This window comes from Phodopus roborovskii, unplaced genomic scaffold (assembly GCF_943737965.1).
Source record: "Phodopus roborovskii unplaced genomic scaffold, PHOROB, whole genome shotgun sequence".
In the NCBI taxonomy this organism is placed as follows: domain Eukaryota; kingdom Metazoa; phylum Chordata; class Mammalia; order Rodentia; family Cricetidae; genus Phodopus; species Phodopus roborovskii.
The window spans coordinates 410,344-432,090 of NW_026125278.1; positions in this window are offsets into that span (position 1 = coordinate 410,344).

Sequence of the window (21,747 nt, forward strand, 5' to 3'; positions counted from 1 at the left end):
TTTAGATAGATAAAGGTAAATTTTAAATGCCATTCATTTTTTATAGTTGTTTAGAGTTACCTTTAGTAACTTTCCATTTTTCTGAGCAAATCTGTTGACGCTATAGAAAACTGAAAACATGCACAATCCACAATTAATTATTTAAGTGAAACTAAGTTTGTAAAACCCACAAGTCATTCTTTTGTTTCTAACCACAAACTGTCTGTGACTTTTAATACAAAATACATAGTAAACCTTTCAGATTTTTCATCTGAAATGACCAGATGTTCTAACAAATGTTTTCCTCTTTTTAGGAATATGAAATGTGCTTTTCTTCAATCTGAAATGTCAGTGTGATATTATTCCCATCTGATATTAACTGAGGACTATTTCTTAAACTTAACTCATGATGCTTCAGGAACTACTGAGAGTGTGCATTACTTCCTTAAATGCTACTGAAATATTAAATGACATCTCCACAGAAGTATCCATGTACTCAGTTTTCTGTCTTTTAAAATACCCTGATTTGATTTCTTCACTATACAAGATGAGTTTATTCATACACATAACAATGTGTGTGTGTTTATTTATATTGTAATTCACTACCTTGTTTCTACTTTTCTTCAAGACAGAGATAATAAAGTCATTATTTCTTCATAAGCCTCTATTATACAGATTATTCTGTCTTTTCTCATTAGTCAAGTCTAATACAACTATCTTCTATATTTTGCAATTGATTTTGTTCTTTCTGGAATTAGAAATCTTTCAGTACCTTATTCAAACCTTCAATTCATTAGAAATTAATATATTTTTCAATTTATAAATTTAACTTCACATGAGAGCACTATCTTAATGAAATAATGGAAATACTACATAATTTCCCACAAGGTCTTTTGAGGGATTGTAGAAGAATTAAGTTCATTGTTGAATGCCTTTAAATGGTGAGGCAATCTGAGAAAGTATTTTTTTTTTAATTGTCTATACTCATCTAAAATCTCCTTTAAGTTCAATAAACAATGAACTCTATTTTGTTCTAAAGTATGCACCAGAACATTTTTCATATTGCCATATATTCTTCTATTACTCAGAATTGAGGTTTACAGAAATTGGTGCTATCGAAGAGTTATGGACACACACAGCCACATGTGTACTCTAAGCTCTTCAGTCTTAAGTGCATAGTCAGTTTCTGCTTCAGATGACAAGATGGAACACAGCTAGAGAGAAGGGTATCTTGTGGTAGAAAACAAAACAAAATATTAAGTAATTTATATTCTGATTTGTCAGAAAGTAAAATCTTACAAATATTAACCCCAACAGAATTCACACATCTGATCTGCCATAGTGGTCATATAGGCACATTTATACAACCTTCTTTGGTGAGACCACTATGGTTGACATCAAGCCATTAGATTGTCTGAGTCTTTCAGAAGGATTTTGAGACTAGATAAATGTCAGTGCTGAACCAGCAAGGCAGGCAGAAATGCCATGAATGATATCAGTATTTTTTTCCTAAGGAAATTCATACTTTTCACTTCATGCACAGGTAAAAATGTAAGCCACATGAGGGGAAATGAAGTAGCAAAATTCAGCAAGAGGTCTTTCAAGAAATAGTGCACACAATGTCTTCCCAAGATATTAAACAAGTGTAGCTTTCATTGTGTTATACTCCAGGGCACAATTAATTGTCTATTTGAATCACTTTTATACCATAGAAGAAATAATTTACCATTAACTCCCTGGAGCTCTGAAGGAGTTAATTTTCATCACATGGATGAGCACTTCATTCCCAAAGAGAATCACTTTCTGCTTGAGCATAGGGAGAAACAAAATTCAAGGAAATATTAAACCATTTGAAAAAACATTGAACCGAATTAAACACTCTCTGTGTTCACCCATGTGATAAAATTAGCTCATTGTGTTCTTAGTCTATTTGCTAAAAGCACAATGCACATAAATATGTACTAATTTAATTGCATAGCTGACAAATAATATTTGTGAAGTACCTACTGTTTACAAAGAACTACCTGTGGAAAGGACATGGTTATAATAAAATCAGACTATGTTTCATTCACAGACAGTCATGTATCTGACCATCAAGCTTTGATGTCCTTACTATGTTTGAAAACTAAAGTCAACAAAACCCTCAATGTAGGAATTTCTTTATAGATCTGGTAGACAGAGCACACAATATATATAAAATAACTATTTTGTCACCCACCTATTACAAACTTTACTCCCTAAAACTTTAAAGTTATTTTGATACTTTATAGCATACTGACATCATTTGATAGAGTAGACTTTTCTGAAAGCTCAATATCATGCAGTCCTTAAATGTACTTTATAATTCCAATTTGCATCTGAATATAATACTCTTGTCAATATAACATACTTGCATTTTAACATTTAAATGATTCAAATGTTGTACAGCATTTCATTTCAACTTGGTGTGTATGAGTAGGAATGCATAAATGTTCATAGGTGCATGTATCTCTTTTTCCTGTACATGCATGTACATGTGAAGGACAGAGGACAACATCAGCTAACATTCCTCAGGTATCACACACACACACACACACACACACACTCACACACACACACACACACACACACACACACACACACACACACACACAAACAAACAAACACACAAACACACACTGGCTCAGAGATATCCAAGTAACCTAACCTGGCTGGCCACTGACTCTCGAGGATCTTTTTCTCTCTGTCCCAACATTGAGTTTGCAAGTACACACTACTAGTACTCTGGCACTTGTGTGAGTGTGTCAGGGCAGTAGAGTTGTACTGGAGATTGTCTTTTGTTTTCCTTGGCTTTAAGGCAAGCATTTTACCAACTGACCCACTTCTACAACAGTGCATTTCAGCTTGTTAAAGATAAACATTTTAAAATATAAAATTGTTACAAAGTTAGTTTTGCCAAATATGTTTACTCTAATATTATTTTCTTATGAGTAAATGTATCTGAGACTTCATTGTAGAATATTCAATAGTATTTTAAAGATAATAATATTAATTTCACTTAAAATTTTATAAAAGGTAATGAAATTTTTTCACATATATATATTGACAAAATTTAATTTTCTTTGGTCAAGTCAGCTATCTATGATGCAAACATCAGTTTTTAGGCAGCAAGATGTAGAAAGTTCAGTGTTAATGCACATATTTGTTTGTTTTAGTTTAAACCATCATGGCAAAGCTTGTTACGATAACATTTCCCACTGATGTGTGTTCGGAAGCACTAGATACCTTGCCATTGCTTGATTCCATTAGACATTCCAGTGGGTGGACAGCCAGCCCATTTGCATTCAGCAGAGTAAGGCAGAGAATTTATGGAGATTGAAATGTGAGCTATATTGAAAGCATAATTCCAAGCAGATGATTTCAGTTAATTAAAACAAGTAGTATAGGTTCCATATAAATGGGTGCTGGTAATTTCCAGAATATATATGACCACATCTACTGAACTATACATTTTATCACAGTCTAATCAACTAAGATAAAATTCTGTAATTACTCTCAAGATTTACAAAACAAATTGGTTATTTTTTTTTTATCCAACTGGTACTCTTTCAGTCTTTTCTGAAATAATAGAAGAGGATCTCATTCTATTTATGTCTTGACTTCCCTTTGTTCTTATTACTACTTACCTGCTCATTATATATTCTAACCCAGATAGGTTGGTTTTATCTCAGTTGACTTGAATTATTTCTTAAAATATGTTTGGAGTGAGTGGGAACTGAGACAAATGAGAGCATTGGCTCCTGTTTCATTTCTAGACAAGCAAGGAAAAACAACATTAATTTTTAATCCTCATGGATAATGAGAGCACACCATTCACTTTCCTTTACAGTGATTATTTTCTTATCTTTATAACTTGCTAGTTAGATGAAAGATGAGACACTATAGAAGAGATTGTTCCGCAGGTTATACCATCTACTCTATAATGAATAAGTTCTTCCAGACTAAAGCAGTTTCCTCAACTTCTGTTTAAGGTAAAATACAAACCATAATGTTAAAAATAAAATGCCACTGATTGCATGTATTCTCACATTTCTAACCCTTGTAGATGAAAATCGAATGATAGCACCATTGATATTTAGCTTTAGTCATAATAAAACTATTGGTACCATTTAATATACAAGATCTAAAAAATAGAGACTACATGATAGAGTCCCAAAAACCTCAGTGGTTGGTCAAGGCATGCAATAGCAGTGAAAACAATAGGAAACCCTCACATTTGGAGGGTATATGTTTTCTTATTTTAGAATTATTTTTTTAAAGAAGATGTGATGCTGATTCTTGAAATGTTTGTCTTCTGCTCTAGTTTACATAGAACACAGCAGCCAAAAGGTGCTAATCTCTTTTCAAAACCCAATCCCACACATTACTGGAGCATATGTGAAAACCTACATGTGTGTCTCTATTTTCCAAAATATAACAAAGAAATGCCTGTGCTAAAGTTTGATAGGACATTATAATAGTACCTAACAATGCATTATTTATCCATTTTCACGATCAGCAATATATTATAGCATATATAAAATGCTGTAAATGTCTGTAATCAATTTTATACAGCTTGATATTAGTAAAAAATAATGCATTTTATTCTATGCTACAAAGCAAGAACATAATGTAGTTGTTTATAGTCTTAATATGAGCTTATTTAATTTTCCATAACTTATAATTTATTTTAAGTAATCATCTTACACATTACCTTTTTTTAAATACTCTTCTTTGCTCACTCTGGGGACTGAATGCAATGGCTTTACCAGCCGAAAGTTTCCAAAACCACCACAATACTCACAAAACTAAAATGTTGAGGTTTGTCACAACACTAGAGATGAGAACAATTTCTGTCCTGCTTTGTTTTCTGTTCCTGCAATAAAAAACAAGCTCAAAAGCAACTCCAAGAAGAAATGATTCATTTTATTTTACATCTCCAGAATTTTTATTCACAACTGAAGAACATTAGTGCAGAAACCTAAGACAGAAACGCAGAAGTAGAACCTGAAGAAAATATCTTTGAGGAAAAATGATTACCGGAATGATTTCACTGGTTCACATACCTAATTTTATTGGTCATCTCAGGCTAACCTGGCTAGAAATGACACAGTCCAGTTATCTGGGCCCTCCTAAATCAATTGGCAATTAGAAAAATGCCACACACAAATTTTAAGTCACTTAAGTGAATACCAATAATAATTTAAATCTGATGAGGTTTCTCACCAGGTACCATTGATTAGTCAGTTGATGTTAAGATTTATAAATTTATTAGTGAGTAACCTAATCCTTTAATGTATGACTCTGTAGAATTGGACCCTGCAAAATTTAAATGAGATTTATATTATTCTCCCTATAGGTATCTACCAGAAATGATGGAAATTCATTCACAGAATCTTAGTCACAATATCAAGACATCCATAAATCTTGGTTCAATTTAACCAAAAGTGGATATCTGACTCACACACAGAAAGTGTGCAATAACTTAGAAAACTAAACATTTTGAACATGAGAGGATGTTATTCTAAGTTCACTAATTTAAGAGTCTGAGCTTACAATTCTGTTAAAGTTGTGATATTATTTACTATACTGAAGTTCCTGGGCTAAAAACTCAACAAAGAGCATGTGACTGAGTAATGGGATGTAAGCCTAACAATCATCTTCAGAATGGAGTGGAATCATATTTGATAGGTAAAAGTACAAAGAATTTAACAGCTAGTTTTATTAAAATATTAAATTATTGTAGGAAATATTTTCTTTACTGCATAGAGAAAATATAGTATATGACATTTTGAGGAAGTGAAGTTATAAGTATGGGATATTTTGGTGAAGTAAATAAAGAGAGTAGAAATATGAAGTTAAAATAAGATAAAGACAAAATACTTGATTTTTTAAGTAGAGATGAAGACATCATAATACTCGTTGATATAATTATACATTATTAATTTATGGTTATGGAAGGTAGCCAGGCATATTTGATAGAACAAACAGGCTTGGAGGTGACATAAAAGAAAACATGTTCTCTTAATTTACTCTGAATAAAATATTAGCTTACTACCCAAATCAGAAAATATTACAAGAAGTGAAATATGTGATACACCAATTTGTCAGATCTTCAACCATCACTTGCAAATTAAAACATGAATTGAGAGAACAAAATTCATAACTAAGCAGAATATATGCCAGACTTTTTTTTTTTTAAGATTTTGTGGTTTTGTTTAAGCACAAATAAAACATGTGTGTAATTCACCATTTCTCATGCTACACAGCATGACTCCAACCGTGTGACATTCTGAAAATAGAAAACTATGGAGATGTTTGTATTGCTGTTTACAAGGAATAGTGAGAATTAATGTAGTGTAGACGAAGTTTCTGTCCTGCCTGTTCCCACAGCCATTTAGACCTAAATAAACACACAGAGGTTTATATTAATTATAACTATTTGGCAAATGGCTCAGGTTTCTTATTGGCTAGTTCTTTCTTTATCATTAACCCATAACTATTAATCTATGTATTTTCACATGGCCTTATCTTAACAGAGAATGCCCAGTGTCCTATCTTAACCATAAGTACATGGCATCTCTCTCTTGCTCACTCTCTGTATCCTCTCCCCAGAATTCTACTCATTTGGTATCCCCATCTATACCTCCTGCCTGGCTACTATCTAAATAAGAAAAATATATAGAGGAGGACATTCCTCCATCAATGTAGGGTACATATTGTAGAATCCCTGAATCTATATTTATCCTATGATGTTAGTATAAGTGAAAACATATGAGAATGCCACCAAGAGTAACCTGTAATATAAAATATAAGTAGGTGTCTATAGAATTAATTAATTGACACAAAGATTCTAGGCCTGAGGTCTACCCTGTTAATCAGAGAGGATTTCATGCTAGCTAAGTATGTAAGTCAAATTTACATTTACTTTTTATTACCTCGAAAGTATTGATTTACTTTAAAGATATAATTCAACATTCAGATATAATTCAGCTGATAATATACATTAGCCATGAAGATTAAGCCGAGACCTCTAAGTGAGAACACTAGAGTTGAGAACTCTTGTAATTATTAAAGACAGGATAATTTGAAGAAGTACTTATTTCATTTGAATAAGTTTTAATTGGATTTTTTTGGGTGTGTTGTGTCTGTGTGTAGGAAACATATATAGCATGATGTGTTGATGTCAAAGGACATAGGTCAGTTAGTTCTGTCCTTCCATCATGTGAGTAAAATGATGGTACTTGAGTCATCCCAGAGAAAATGTCTTGCTTATTCTCCCATAGGCATTTATTCAATGAAATGCTCTCTGGGTGATCAGTAGTGAAGGCACACACATAGTCTAGACACTGAAAACACTAGCCATGTATACTATATTTACCTTCACATTTAAGGTTAGTAAACTAAATCATTCTACTCACCTTCAACATCTTTTTGAAGAAACAGGCTTAAAATGCCAGGTTCTTTGAGTGTCACCAATAATCTGCTTTTAGGAAATGAAAATCTATCTCATTTTTGAAGGTACTAAAAACTAGTCTACATTTTGACATGAGATAGGTTGTTTCCCATTTTCAGAAACTGCTGTTAGCCATGTAACTGAGAAAGTAATAAACCTCCCTTTGTCTCAAACTTTGCATCTGCACTTGTGTTAGCAGCCTTTCCCACACATCCTGCCTAAGGTGTCAATCTTATATTGAACTCTGGGTTGGTTAGTGTGCTTCTCATCCCGTTACCTTCACACTTTGCTCCAATTTACAAATCTCACCAGCATAGGCAATTTTGCTATCTTTTCACAAGATGACAGTATTCTTGGTTCGATGATGAAGTGTGAAATTTGCCACTAAAATAATAAATGTGATATATGATATGGAGGCTTTAGTTTTAAAATTACTAGTGTAGTTTTTTTGTGTCTGTAATTTTTTTTTTTGAAGGAAATGAGCTGCTTTGTGCCACTCCCCAAATTTTGAGCTACATTTAAAGACAATCAAGGAGGCAAACAGCAGTTGGTTTATCTCTACTTTTACTAAATACAACACACACATATGTACTGGGGGCTATACTACATAGGAATAACGATGAAACATAAACCAGAAAAACATACTAGACCATTTAATAAATGTAAAATGGATTTATAAATTAAAGACATACAATACACTTGATATTCATATATGACAAAAGCAACAAAATTAAGTAGCACTAGGGTAACATCTATAAGTATTTGTATTACTGCATACAGAATGTTTTCTAAAAGCAAAAGAGAACTTCTATGACCTGTGTTATGTAAGCTCTAAATTATTAAAAACAAATATGTATGAATTTTCCTCTATTTTTTTAATTCTATGGAAAAAAAGACAGAGATTTGAGGTAATGTAAAGACTACAAAAATCTAACTTTGGTGGAAGTAAGTTAAATCAATATATCAACTTCTAGGTATGTTTTCACTCTACCTAGTAGTTAATGGTTTTATTAAAATACCCTTTGTTAGAAAATGCCACAGTGGTTTATATAAGTATCTACGGTATTTTAAAAACAAAATGTTTCATAGACAGTAGAAATTGCTGAAAATTGCCTCTTTATAACATTTAGTCTGAGTCGGTTGTCTGTCTGTAATTTCAGGTTAAGCCTGAAACAGATATTATAACTATTCAGAACCTGTTTACATAATAAGTATATAAAATAATTGCTAAGTAATACTATTTGTAATTTTTGGATTTTTTTTCTTTTATTTTGGAGACAAAGTAAGGAGGAACCAATGAGGCTGCATGGAAGGTACCATTTCATGAAAATATTGCTGATGAGTTTCCTGAAACTCTTCTGAAAATAAGAGGAATCTCAATGTACAAGCCTCTGAAGCTTTGGTTTGGCTCTATTCAATGATCTCTACCTAAGTTTGTGTTCATGTTCTTTTGCTCAAGGGAAGCATCATCAAATGTTTTATAAGAATTAGATCCCAGTCCTACCTACACCAACACTCAGAATAGCTTTATTGTGAAAGCAACGTGGTGCTGGAAGCATTGTGCTGTGGGGATTCTCTGGCTCCACAGGTGCACACAGAGGTTGGCTGTTGACACAGACCAACATTTTCTATAGGGGTTTTACATATTTCGGTTAGACTCATCATCTGTCGAGCTCTTTAATAACTTAAAATAACTAGCATAAGGTATCACTGGAGAACAGAAAAGCAAAAAACAGACAAAACACACACACACACACAGGACTCAGACAAGATAACAGAGTGGAAGAAGGGAAGAGATACAAAATGAAGGAAATTAAATGGAAAGATTTGAGAGGCAGAAATAAGGGAAGTAAGAAGTATGGTAAGGGAGAGGCAAATCTTGACTAGCTCTAAAATGGTTTCAGAATCAGTTTGGAGTTTGGAAATCAGAGCATATAGGTTTTGAAAATCCACCCAGTGCTGCAGTGCTGCACTCATCCAGAGCAACACAGGGCTTAAGTATTTGCTGTTTTCAGCATGCTAGATTCCTAGTAACTTTTATTATGTATCAATACAAACACTTGTCTTATGAGCATGACCTGTCTCTAAAGAGATTGGACATCTGAATGAACCAAACCTTTGTCATTACATCTCTTACTCCTAAAAGGTATCTGCAATTTGAAGGGGGGGGAAGTTTTCTCTTTCTCTTCAACTGGTTCTCTATTGAAGGAAATGGCTGAGAGTACACCAGTGTACAGGTGCTGTGTAGGTGAAGAGTGGAACTATCCAGAGAAATGCGCTAGGTGAGATTGCCTGTGTAAACACACCTATTTTGCTGATTATATCAGCTATTTCTCCTAAATGCTCAAATCAAGTCTCTATAGGATGGGGGATGTCCTTCTGTATGCTGTGAATATGTTTCTCTTATTGGTTGATGAACAAATGCTGATTGGCCAGTAGACAGGAAGGAATCATAGGCAGGGATATCAGACTAGAAGAATGGGGATACAAGGAAGGCGGCAAAGAGGAGACACCAGGGAGATGCCATGTAGCTACTAGGAAAGTAGGATGCCCGGGAATTCTTCGGTAAGATAAGACCATATGGAAATACATAGATTAATATTTATGGGTTAATAATTAAGGCAGAGATAACAAGTAAGAAGCCTAACACATCAGCCAAACATTTTATAATTAATATAAGCCTCTGTGTGTTTTGGGAACTGAAGGACATCAGGACCTGACAAGAGAAACTTTCATCATCATATAGAGTAATGACAACTCTTTCTCTGAAGACTGTACATAAATCATAATTTCAAACATGCATCTCAGTTTTCCTCCCACACATGTACAAATCTGGCCCAAAGACAGCATCGGTGACCATTCCTCACAGATTTATAGATAAAACCATAGTACAGTAAATGAATCTTAGAAACTAATTTCAGCTCAAATCTTATAGAAAGCAACAATAACAAAACCAACTAGATTTAGAAAGAAAAAGGTTTCTGGTTGTTTACATTTTATTTATATGCTTGTGCGAAATAGCAAAACATTATTTGTCCTTTAAAGTTGCCACCAAGTAAAAGGATGGAACCTCAACCTACAAGGGACCCTTGTTCAGCCCCTAATGTAATACTTTGACTTTCTTTTCTGTAAATATTTTAATGATTTCATTTTTGTTGTCCTACAAAAAATGAAGATTGGACATTAAACTATTATATCTTTGTTTTATTATTTTAAAAAAATCTTCTCATGTATTGCTAAACAACATTATACATCCAAATTTCAGGTATCTTTGCCCAAACTGGAAATGTCTAATAAACAAAGGAGAGAGAATTCTGGCAATATGCAGCTTCTTGGTGCATATTGATGTCTCTTTGTTCATGAAGTGAAATAACAGAAAATGTCTCACTCTCCTTGTTCCTAGATAAGTTGTCATCAGATTAAAGACAAAGTAAAAATACTTAGTTCATTTAATGAAATTAAACCTAATAGGAGCTTTGTTTAATCATCTGAGAGCAGTGGGGCAGAGATTGGGGCTGGGAACATGATAGATCTGGTGAAAGCACTTTAATTCGGTGTTAACCTGTTGGCTCTACTTTCTTCCCGTGTATATTAATTACAGAGGGGAAATTTTATGTATCATTTAGATTGCTCCTTTATAACTCAAGTCTTTTTAACATAGAGTATAAAATGTATGCTTAGATTTTCCAGGAACACTTGAGGGAAATGCCTTGTAAATGGGTATATAAATTTGCTTAATTAATCAAACAAAAAGGGGAAGCTTTTAGAGAGAAAAATCATGGTGAGAACTTAAAAAAAGGAAATTAAAAAGATAAAGCTTATTACTGCCTTCTCATTTCAATTTATGCTGTAAATAAGATAGGTTTAAAAGCAAAGGCTGTGAAAATATGCTTCTACAGCAGGTTCTCCGGTATCATTGGCTGGAGGCCAAGAATTACCCTTGGACACTGAGTCAATATTGTCCCTTAGGCTCTTGGATTAGGTACATTTAAGACACTATCCAGGTCCAGAGTTGGGTTTGTGATCCAAGGGATTAATTCTGATGCACAAAGTTTTCCATGCTTGTATTGTAAAACATTTAACTTTATAAATGATAGCAACTGACAAAAATATCATAGTAATTTAGGAAGGGGGTTATGAATATCACTCACAAACATATGCTTTAGTGTTTGTCTTGTACTTCCAAGGAATGTGGATAAATTTAATGCAAATCTGCTTGAAGTAAAGTCCTCAGGCTATGGTCAGTGCTGTGATAATGTACCGTTTGGATTATGAAGCTCTGCTTTCAGTTCTTGTGCGTGTGGTGCTGTGACAGCAATAACCTAGTCAGGGGCCTTTAGAAAAAGGCAGAAGCCTGAGCTCAGGATTAACGCATAGATTCTGGGTTTTATTTTCATAGAATCTGTTTGCAGAGCACTGTACTTGTCAATGCAGCTGTGCCAAAATAACAAGTACTCCGTGCCATTCTCCTGGGGATGCACATTTTTTATTTGTACTTGGCATGATATAATGTCACAGTGATACAGTAGAAAACCTGCTGTCTTTTTATTGAATATTTTCACAGATATATATCTCTTTTCTTCTAATAGCCCATGATAATTTAATGTAATTCAGAAATGGCAAATGAGAGGCTACTGTGGCCATGAAAATAAGGGCTTCTGTATGAAAAGGGTCCCACTATGAGGAAAGCATAAGCTCAAATATTTCCTGGATTGTAAACCTGTAGGCAAAATGTTCCAGTTACCAATTTACCAATTGTACCTAGGTTTGCTAACTATTCAAACAAAATTCTAACAAATTAAAAGCAATGGTGTGGGTTGTTTAAAATTCTCTAGAGTGTAAATTAATTAAAAGTTCTAAAACTGCTAAAAGTAATAATAAAAGCCAAAAATTCATTAATATTAAAAACAGGTTTTAATCATATTAAATTAGAATTTATGAGCTACCTTTGATTATAAAGTTATCTTTTACTCTACAACGATGTGTTCCAGTCATTAACTGTTTGTCATTACAGTTGTAGTTGAAGTATTTGATATAGAAATTCTAGACATAAACAAAAAAGACACAATGCAAATAATTGACACTTCTTGAAGATCATTACTATTCTATAACTTGGGAACTCACAAGGTATTTTATATTTGTCAAATAATCAATACACTACAACAATCTTAATAAGCCACACAGTTGTACCCATTTCAGATTTGCATAAATTGAGGCCCATGATGTCGAGTAACTTGGTTGACGTTAAACAACAATCTCATGGGGCACCTAATGTGCAACCATGATAGTCTACATTCAGGTGAAAACATATAAATGTCAAGAGGGAGAAGTCATGTGATGAACTGTCCATTTCAATGATCAAATGTCAATCAACTCTTAGAATGGCAGCTGAGCAGCATGGAATGATGGGAGATGTCATTCTGTAAATATGTTTCTCATACTGGTTAATAAGTAAAGCACTGTTGGCCAATAGGAAAACAAGATAGGTGGGACTAGGAGACAAGGAGGAAAGTGGAAGTAGGAAGGAGGAGTCAAGATGGAAGACAGAGAGAGCAGAACACCGACAGGCTCTCTCTCCGGTAAGATAAGACCACGTGGAGATTAATAGAAATGGGTTAATATTTAAGACAGAGCTAGCTGATAAGAAACAAGTAACAAGCAAACAGCATTATATCAAATACAGAGTCTCTGTGTGTTATTTGGGGCCGGTGAGGGGCGGGACAAGACCATGGTGGGTGGAAAAACCTTACTCCTTACAACGGAGTTGATTCTGAATATAGAGTGGACCAATACTACCATACTACCATTCCAGTGTCAGATCAGCTGTGTCATAGCCCAGAGTGCTGCTGCGTGAGATTAGTTGTTTTTTTTTTTTTTTTTTTTTTTTTTTGAAGCATCCAGTCCCTTGAATTGTTGTTTATTGAAACCCGAGCCTGTATTTTCTCATGCTTGCTTAGCCAGATATTCTGTCAGCTTCTAAACTCCAGCATCTAGAGATAATGTTCCACTGTGGTCTAGAGAATGGCTCCATTGACTGATTAATCCTTGTCTCACAGTGGGTGAAAATACTGTTTTTAAAGATCCATGCGATAGACCATGGAGGTCCACTAAATACAGTATGGTCCACTAAATACAGTAATTCCTATCACGTCTAAGTAGAAGAGATTTTTACAGGCTGGATATTAATTGGTGTTAAATTAATTCACTTCCTATAAGATCTCACCTGCAGATTTATTTTAATTCAAAATTTTCATGAAGATGGTTAAATTATAAATAAAAAATTCATAGAATAATTTTCAGTTACATTTCGTGATAAGTTATTGTAATCAAGGCAGAAATTAAAGTTTAAAATCTGAACTAAAAGCCCCTGCTATCTTTCTTTTACTGAATGTGGTTTGAATGTTCGGTGTGCTCTTTCTGTTGGCAGTGTACACTTCTAGGAGTGATCTGTTCACTTTCACATAACTGTGACATTCCTGCCTTTACCTCAGATTGTATCAGATATACCAAGCCACATTACTTAGTATTATCTGTAATTTTCAAATGGTATATCCTGTCCTGTATTTGCATCAAAGCCACCCATCAATCCACAGTCATCTCAGGGACCGGCCATGAGGGTGACATGACAAACCCTAAGCAAATAGGCTTTGTTATTCTCCATAAGGGAATCAGAATGCTGTTTGTGGGGTGGCGATTGGGGAATAGAAAAAGATGCAATTTCTGTCAAGTTATTGACTGGTTCATTTGATCGCTAGAATCCCAGTCAAAATAGCTGGAAGCAAGGCAGGTACACTGCTCTTTTAAAAGCAGAAGGTAGAAATCACAAGAGATTTGAGAAAAGAGGGGGAAAAACTGTAACATAATAAACAGATTACTGTAAAATGAGCTGTTTACACATAATACAGGAATTTAAAAAAATTACAAAATGCAGTCTTTGGTCCTGGGTTATCTTTCTAGAGTCTACAAGCATGTCATATTTATCAACAAAATGTTTATCCTTTTATTTTTTTAAAAAAATATTAACTTGTTAATTTTGCTTTTAATATCAAATTTTGAAAGGGAACTTTTTGTATTCTTGAAATATTTGGACAGTTGCTTGAATGCATATCTCATATCTAAGGACATTCATTTCCTTGAAAATTCAAATGTATTTAAATATTTTTATTAAATGAAATTGCTGCCTTTATGATGTCATTACATCTTGTTGCATTGTAAAACATGACATTTGAAACTAAAGTTTGAATCTTTGTCTTATTCTGTTTGTATTAATGGAAGATGCAAACTTTCTTTAGCATTATTCTTTGATAAATATAATGTGACGAGGAAAGAGATCAATACTGGGAGCATCCATTCTAACTGTACAAATGTAAATTCTTAAGGAAATACCTTCCTTTTTAAGTTTTTTTTTTCAGCAAAAGAACGTTTACTTTAAAGAAGTCTTGTTGTCTATAGATAAGATATTGCTACTAGATAATTGGAATTCATTTACCAAAAGCAGAATATCCATTTAAAAATCCTTGATTTCTTTTGTAATTACATAGGCCAGAATCATCAAGTTTTAATACTTTAGACTGCAATTATGGAAAAGATTGAAGTAATCTAATCTTCATAATCAGACACTCAAGCATGCCTTTGTAGGTAGATGCTTTGTCGATAGGCTCCAAATAGAAATCTTTATTAGTGTGCAATAGCTTCATTTTTAGTTAACACTAACATAAATGGAGTAGGTAAAAAAAAAAATTGATTGTTTAGCAAACAGTTCACTGAGCAAGATGCACAGGTTAATGTGAGTTCTATGATACATATCTTACCCATGACTCCATTTGTGAGAAAGACACTACAGTGGGAAACACACACACACACATACACACACAGAAATATTACTCTCAGAAATAAATGGGACAGCACAGTAGGCCCACAACTGCACTGAAAAATCAACAGGTGCATTTCAAAATGACTACTTTCCTCCATCTATATTCTAGACCCCTCCTCCTGTACTGTTTGTCATCTCATCTCTCCCAGTTGCTGAGGTCTGCTTTGACCTGGTATGAGCCAGCACTCACATGATTGACCATCCTTATGATTCCATAGATAGACCTTCTTCCTCTAGGGAAGTGACCTCCTGATTAGATGGTTGAGTGTGGCCGCTTTGGGGAAGCTACATACCAATGATGCCTGGATCTCCAGAAATGAGTCTGCTCATTTTCAGTTCCACATTGTTTCTTCTATTTCACCAGGAGATTATTGTGTTAAGCCTGAGTATTTTCTCTCAGCATGACAAGAAAGATGCCTTCCCCTTCCTAGCAAAGACAACAGTTTGGGTGGAGAGAAACAGCATTTTAAAAAGAGTGCTGCTTTTGTTTGTACTGTGAAATACAAAAATAAAATTGTCAGTCCCTTTAGTTAAAGAAGTGTCATTTATCAGATATTTCAGAATATAAATACAGAGGGGGAGGATGGGAGACAGAGAGAGACTGAGTTATCATTCTCTGCTCTAGAATCTCAAATTTATAAAGACAGAATTTGTATAGGTCGTATCCATGTCTGAAATCTGATGGGTCATAGTCCAATGTTTAATATATGGCAGTGAATATATGTAAATGTATTCATTTGAACTAATACGTCACCCTTTCCAGGGTCCTCAACAATGTTTTGTAACTAACATAATAGTACTTCTATGATTTCATTGATACTTTGTCATATATATGTAATTTGTGTGTATGTATGTAAAGCATATATATACCATATACTTTTAGTATACATATATGTGTGTATATATATATATATATATATATATATATATATATACAGAGAGAGCATATTTAAATATTATTATATTACTAAATGCTCTATTCATAGGGAGAAATCGAAGTCAGGCTTTTTAAAACATGTTTTATCAAAGAACGATTGATCTCATTTCAATTTTATATGACTGATCTGGCTTTGGAAAAATGTGTGGAACACACATAATACTTATCTGACAAATGAATGTATCCTCACTCTGAAAATACTGCAATGTATAGAATTAGTATAGAATAAGAAGATTTCCAGAAGTAACAGCAGCAAGTAGGTACTAAATGGTTATAAAGACTTAGAATAGATTGACTACAATGGATTACTTCCTGGCTATTCTTCTTTTGAATAGAGCTAAGCCAAGACACTTCACTAAAAGTACCTGCTAGGTCTGTGAGTCAAGAGCTTTTATCAATTCCAACCATAACATGCTCTAGAAAATTCACCCTTCCATGATCTTTGTGTTTTTTAGAAGAAAAATCTAACAGAAACCAAAAGTCACATCTGCCAGACACTTTGAATAATGTTCCCTCCTTGGTATGCACAGAGTACAGCTCAATCTTTGTCTCTCATAGCACTTATCTCAGAAGGCATGGGCAGGAGTTTCCTACAAATGATCATATAATGATATTTTTCAATAATGGACAATTACTAATAACAAAATCTTAGTGCACATAAATAACACAAATAATACTTGCTGCCATCTCTTTCACATTCCTAGAATGACCTAAATACTGGAAGAGAGAGAGTGACAGAGACAAAGAGAGACAGAGAGAGATAGAGAGACAGAGAAAGAAACAGAGATATAGAGACAGAAAGACAGAGACAGAGAAGACTCTAGAGTCAAGCACATGTAGCTTTATTCACATTTATAACAATTATGCAATTTACTACATAGTTAATATTATTGAATCTTTGAAGAGGGAGTTTTCTCTTGAATAAAGTGAAATAAATAACCTCAGAAAAAATTTTCAAACATCAAGTGAAATATTTCCAAACACAAAACCTATTCCCTGAACATTCTTTAGTTTATGTCATTGATATGGACTTAAGTTCCGTGCATAGTGATAGATATGGATCAGAGCCATGCTGAACCTCTTAGAAGAAAAAATGGAAGGTACCCTAGAACGAATTGGTACAGGAGACCGCCTCATGAGCATAACACCAGTAGCATGACACTGAGAATAACAATAAATGGGACCTTCTAACACTGAGAAGCTTCTGCAAGGCAGAGGACAAAGTCAACAAGACAAAACAGCAGCCCACAGAATGGGAAAAGATCTTCAACAACCCCACATCTGACAGAGGGCTTATCTCCAAAATATACAAAGAACTAAAAAAAACTAGTTATCAAAACACTGAATATCCAATTGAAAAGTGGAGTACAGAACTAAATAGAGAATTCTCAATGGAGGAGTCTAAAATATCTGAAGGACACTTAAGAATGTGCTCACCATTCTTAGCCATCAGGGAAATGCAAATCAAAATGACTCTGAGATACCATCTTACTCCTGTCAGAATGGATAAAACCAAAAACACCAAAGATATTTTATGTTGGAAAGGATGTGGAGAAAGGGGCAAACTCCTCCATGGCTGATTGGAGTACAAAGTTGTACAGCCACTCTGGAAATCAGTATGGCTGTTCCTCAGGAAAATGGGTATTAGTCTATCTTAAGACCCAGTAATGCCACTCTTAGGCATATACCCAAAAGGTGCACATTCATACAACGAGGACATTCGTTCAACCATGTTCATAGCAGCATTATAGTAATAGCCAGAAACTGGAAGGAACCTAAATGCCCCTCAACTGAAGAATGGATGAAGAAAATGTGGTACATTTCCCCAATGAGTACTACTCAGCAGAAAAATGCAATGGAATCTTGAAATTCACAGGCAAATGGATGGAAGTATAAGAAAGTATCCCGAATGAGGTAATCCAGTCACAAAAAAAGGAACATGTATGTACTCACTCATATATGGATTTTAGATATATAGAGCAAATGATTACCAGCCTAAAATTCATACCACCAGAAAAGCTAGTATACAAGTAAGACTTAAGAGACATACATGGTCCCCTAAAGAAGGGGAAGGGGACAAGATCTCCTGAGCAAATAGGGAGCATAGAGAGAGAAGAGATGAAGTTAGAAGAAAGAGAAGGGGAGCAGAGGAGAGGAGAGGGCATGAGGGAAGAGGAAGATTGAGACAGGGAAAGAATAGAGATGAACAAGAAAAGTGATACCATAATAGAGGGAGACATTATAGTTTTAAGGGGAAATCTGGCACTAGGGAAATCCCTAGAGATCTACAAAGATGAACTCAAGTAACAATCTAAGAAATAGTGGAGAAGCTATATTTACTCCCCTTCCATAATAATGAGATTGGCAACTACCTTATGTGCCACCCTAGAGCCTTCATCTAGTAGCTGATGGAAGCAGAAGCAGACACCCACAGCTAAACACTGAGCAGATCTCCTGGAATCCAGTTTCTGAGAGGGAGGAATGATGAGCAAAGGGGTCAAGACCAGGCTCTAGAAACCCACAGAATTAGCTGATCGGAATAGGAGGAGCTTATACACCCAGTCTGAAAGCTGTGAAACCAGTATGGGATTGACACAGACCTACTGAATTTGGGTGTTAGGAGGACTGGGCAGCCTATGGGGCCTCTAGTAATGGATCAATATTTATCCCTAGTTATACAAATGTAATTTGGTAGCCCACTCCACATAGAAGAATACTTTCTCAGCCTAGACATGTGGATGGAGTGCAAAGGCCCTGCCCCAATGGTATGACAGACTTTGAAGATTCCCCATGTAAGGCCTCACATTCCCTGGGGAGCAGAATGCTGATGGGCTGGGGTTTGGTGGGGGATGATAGAAGAGGATAGGAGGATGAGGGAACTGGTATTCACATGTAAAACAACTTTGTTTCAAATTTAAATAAGAAAAGAAAAAATTTAGACAAGGGAAAAAATTGAAATATATGATATATGGGCTAGTTGACTTCTAAGATCCTCAAGCAAATGAAAGAAAAGAAATTGATGTGGATGATGTTAAAATATAAGATACTGTAATGGAGAATAGGAAGGATAATAAATGTTTCTTTCCCATGTTCTAGCAACTTGTGCCCCTAAAGGGGGTGATAAAAAATATTTAATAGGTCTGGGAATGGCACAGTGGAATCGAAATGTACAGGAAGCAAAGACTGGTAGGGGTAGTGGGAAAGAACTAGGGGGATTCCAGGAGTCTAAGTACCCATGGAATGGAGATAAGAAGTAAGGAGCTGTCAAACCATGGAAATGTTATCAGGGACTCCCTGGGGTCACACTAGGCTGGAACTTGGTTATGTAATTTTTATTGTCGTTTTTGTTCTCCATTCCTGTCTTTTCAGATTTAGTCTAGTTCTGCTTCAGCATGCATACAGAAGTCCCTTATGCCACACTAGAGAAATAATACCATTTTTAAACAGCCAAAGGAACAAAGCATTAAAATGACTCCTAATGAGATACTGTATACCCTTGTTTCTGTGCTTCAATAGACACTTTCAGATAAGCTTCTTGAAGTAGAGGTGTATGGACACAGACACTCACAACTGGAAATGTTTAGAAAATAATACTCTTTGGGGCACCAGGCTCTGAATGGAATGTCTTCATCAAACCTCTCCTCTCAAGGATCAGGGATGTATGCAGAAGAGCAGGTTATCTGAGTGGCAAGGTGCAGAGGATATAGGAGGAGTTCAGTGAGTGTAAATGTAATTATAGTATATTTTATGATAAATTAAGTAATTTTCAACTTAAAAATCAGAGGGGCAGAAAGGATGGGTGACTCCAGTGAAACAGTGTTACCTAGATATAACAGGACTGGTGCACATATTTGCTCATAGAATCTGTGGCATCATGCTCAGGACTGAAAATATTAAAGCCAGGCGAGGCCCCAGACTGAGACAGACTGAGATGGGAAGTGAAACGAAGATCCTACCCTAAACTAAAAAGCTATTTGTAATTAATACCTGAAGGCAAAGGAAGAATAATTGCCAGGAGTAGTTGTCCAACACAAAATAAAATTGATGATTTTTGTAGATGTTTTGTCTCATCTTGACATTATTTTATTTTTAATTCGTTTTCAATTTTGTATTGTGAGTTATTTTTGAAAAGGGACAAAGAAAAATAGAGAGAGATAGATGATAATATGTAAGGAAATAGAGAAAGAGAGAGAGATGGTAGAATAAAGTTGGGTGGGGTGGGGAATATCTACAAAAAGGAGGATGAGAAATCATAATCCAAATATATAATATTAAAAATAAATATAAAAGTAAATGATATAATATTAGAGAAATATTTAAAAGTTATTTGTAGCAAAAGTAGTACAGATACTCCCAAGATAGTTAAACACAATTAGTTTTCTTTTTAATTATACTTTCCTTTTTGAGGATTTTAAACATGCATACCATAAAATGTGACCATATATAGTGCCCCCATTTCCATCTTTCAGCTCATCCGATATCACCATCACCTAACACTTTTCCTGCTTCTTAACTCCCCCCACCCAATTTTTAATAACCTACCAATCCAATTATTAATGCTCATACCTGGCCATATATTGAGCATGAGGAACAGCTCATGTGTTCATCCTCAAAATAATAATAATAATAAAAATAAGAATAGCTCTCCTTCTACTTGACTACTAACTGACAGCATCTCTCCAATAACTGATGGGTTTTGGAGAGCATCTTACCCATCTATTCCAGAGTTTTGTCTGGCTTGTTGTTGTTCAGGTCTTGAGCATGTAGCCACAGTTGTCAGTTGATGAGCACAATAGCCGTGTGACAATAAATAAATAAATAAATAAAATAAAACAGGTACTTTGTGGGCTTCTTTCTTCTTCTCTGTCCTGAGGTCTGACATTCTTCCTTTAAATATGTTCCCTTAGTCTTGGAGGGGTATGTTAATCAGGAGGAGTATGTTAGTCCCATTATAGCTAAGCTGTCAATCTCTTATTTTCAGTGCTCTGAACTTCTGTCTACTGCTATCAAAAACTTTCAACACCTTTGCCTCAAAATCTTTCACTTAGGGTCCAAAAGAAGATACACAGTGCCCAGTGATAACTTTAAGACACAGATCTATTGTCAGTAGACTGGTAAGTGAAGAATGGGCATGCTTTAAGGTTAATAAACCAATCGGTGTAAGGCAGAATCTTAACAACATGCTTGAATTTAGAGAAGGAAAGCCAAATCCAACTCCAAAGCCAGCATTGGTTTACATGAATTGGGACTTCAGGAATACTAGATAGTAAAGACAAATATATTTCTGTATAGAAATAGTTTACTAGAATTAAATATTTTTACCATATATCAATTCCTCTTCATTAAGTGATTGTTTCTGGAGAGCTGTCTTCTCTTCTGTAGGTATTTACAATGTGAGGTTAGCAATGCAAGGCACTTTCCTATCTTCTGACAGAGAGAATCTGGGACATTCTTGTTCTTTGTCTGTCTGAGAACTATTGCTCA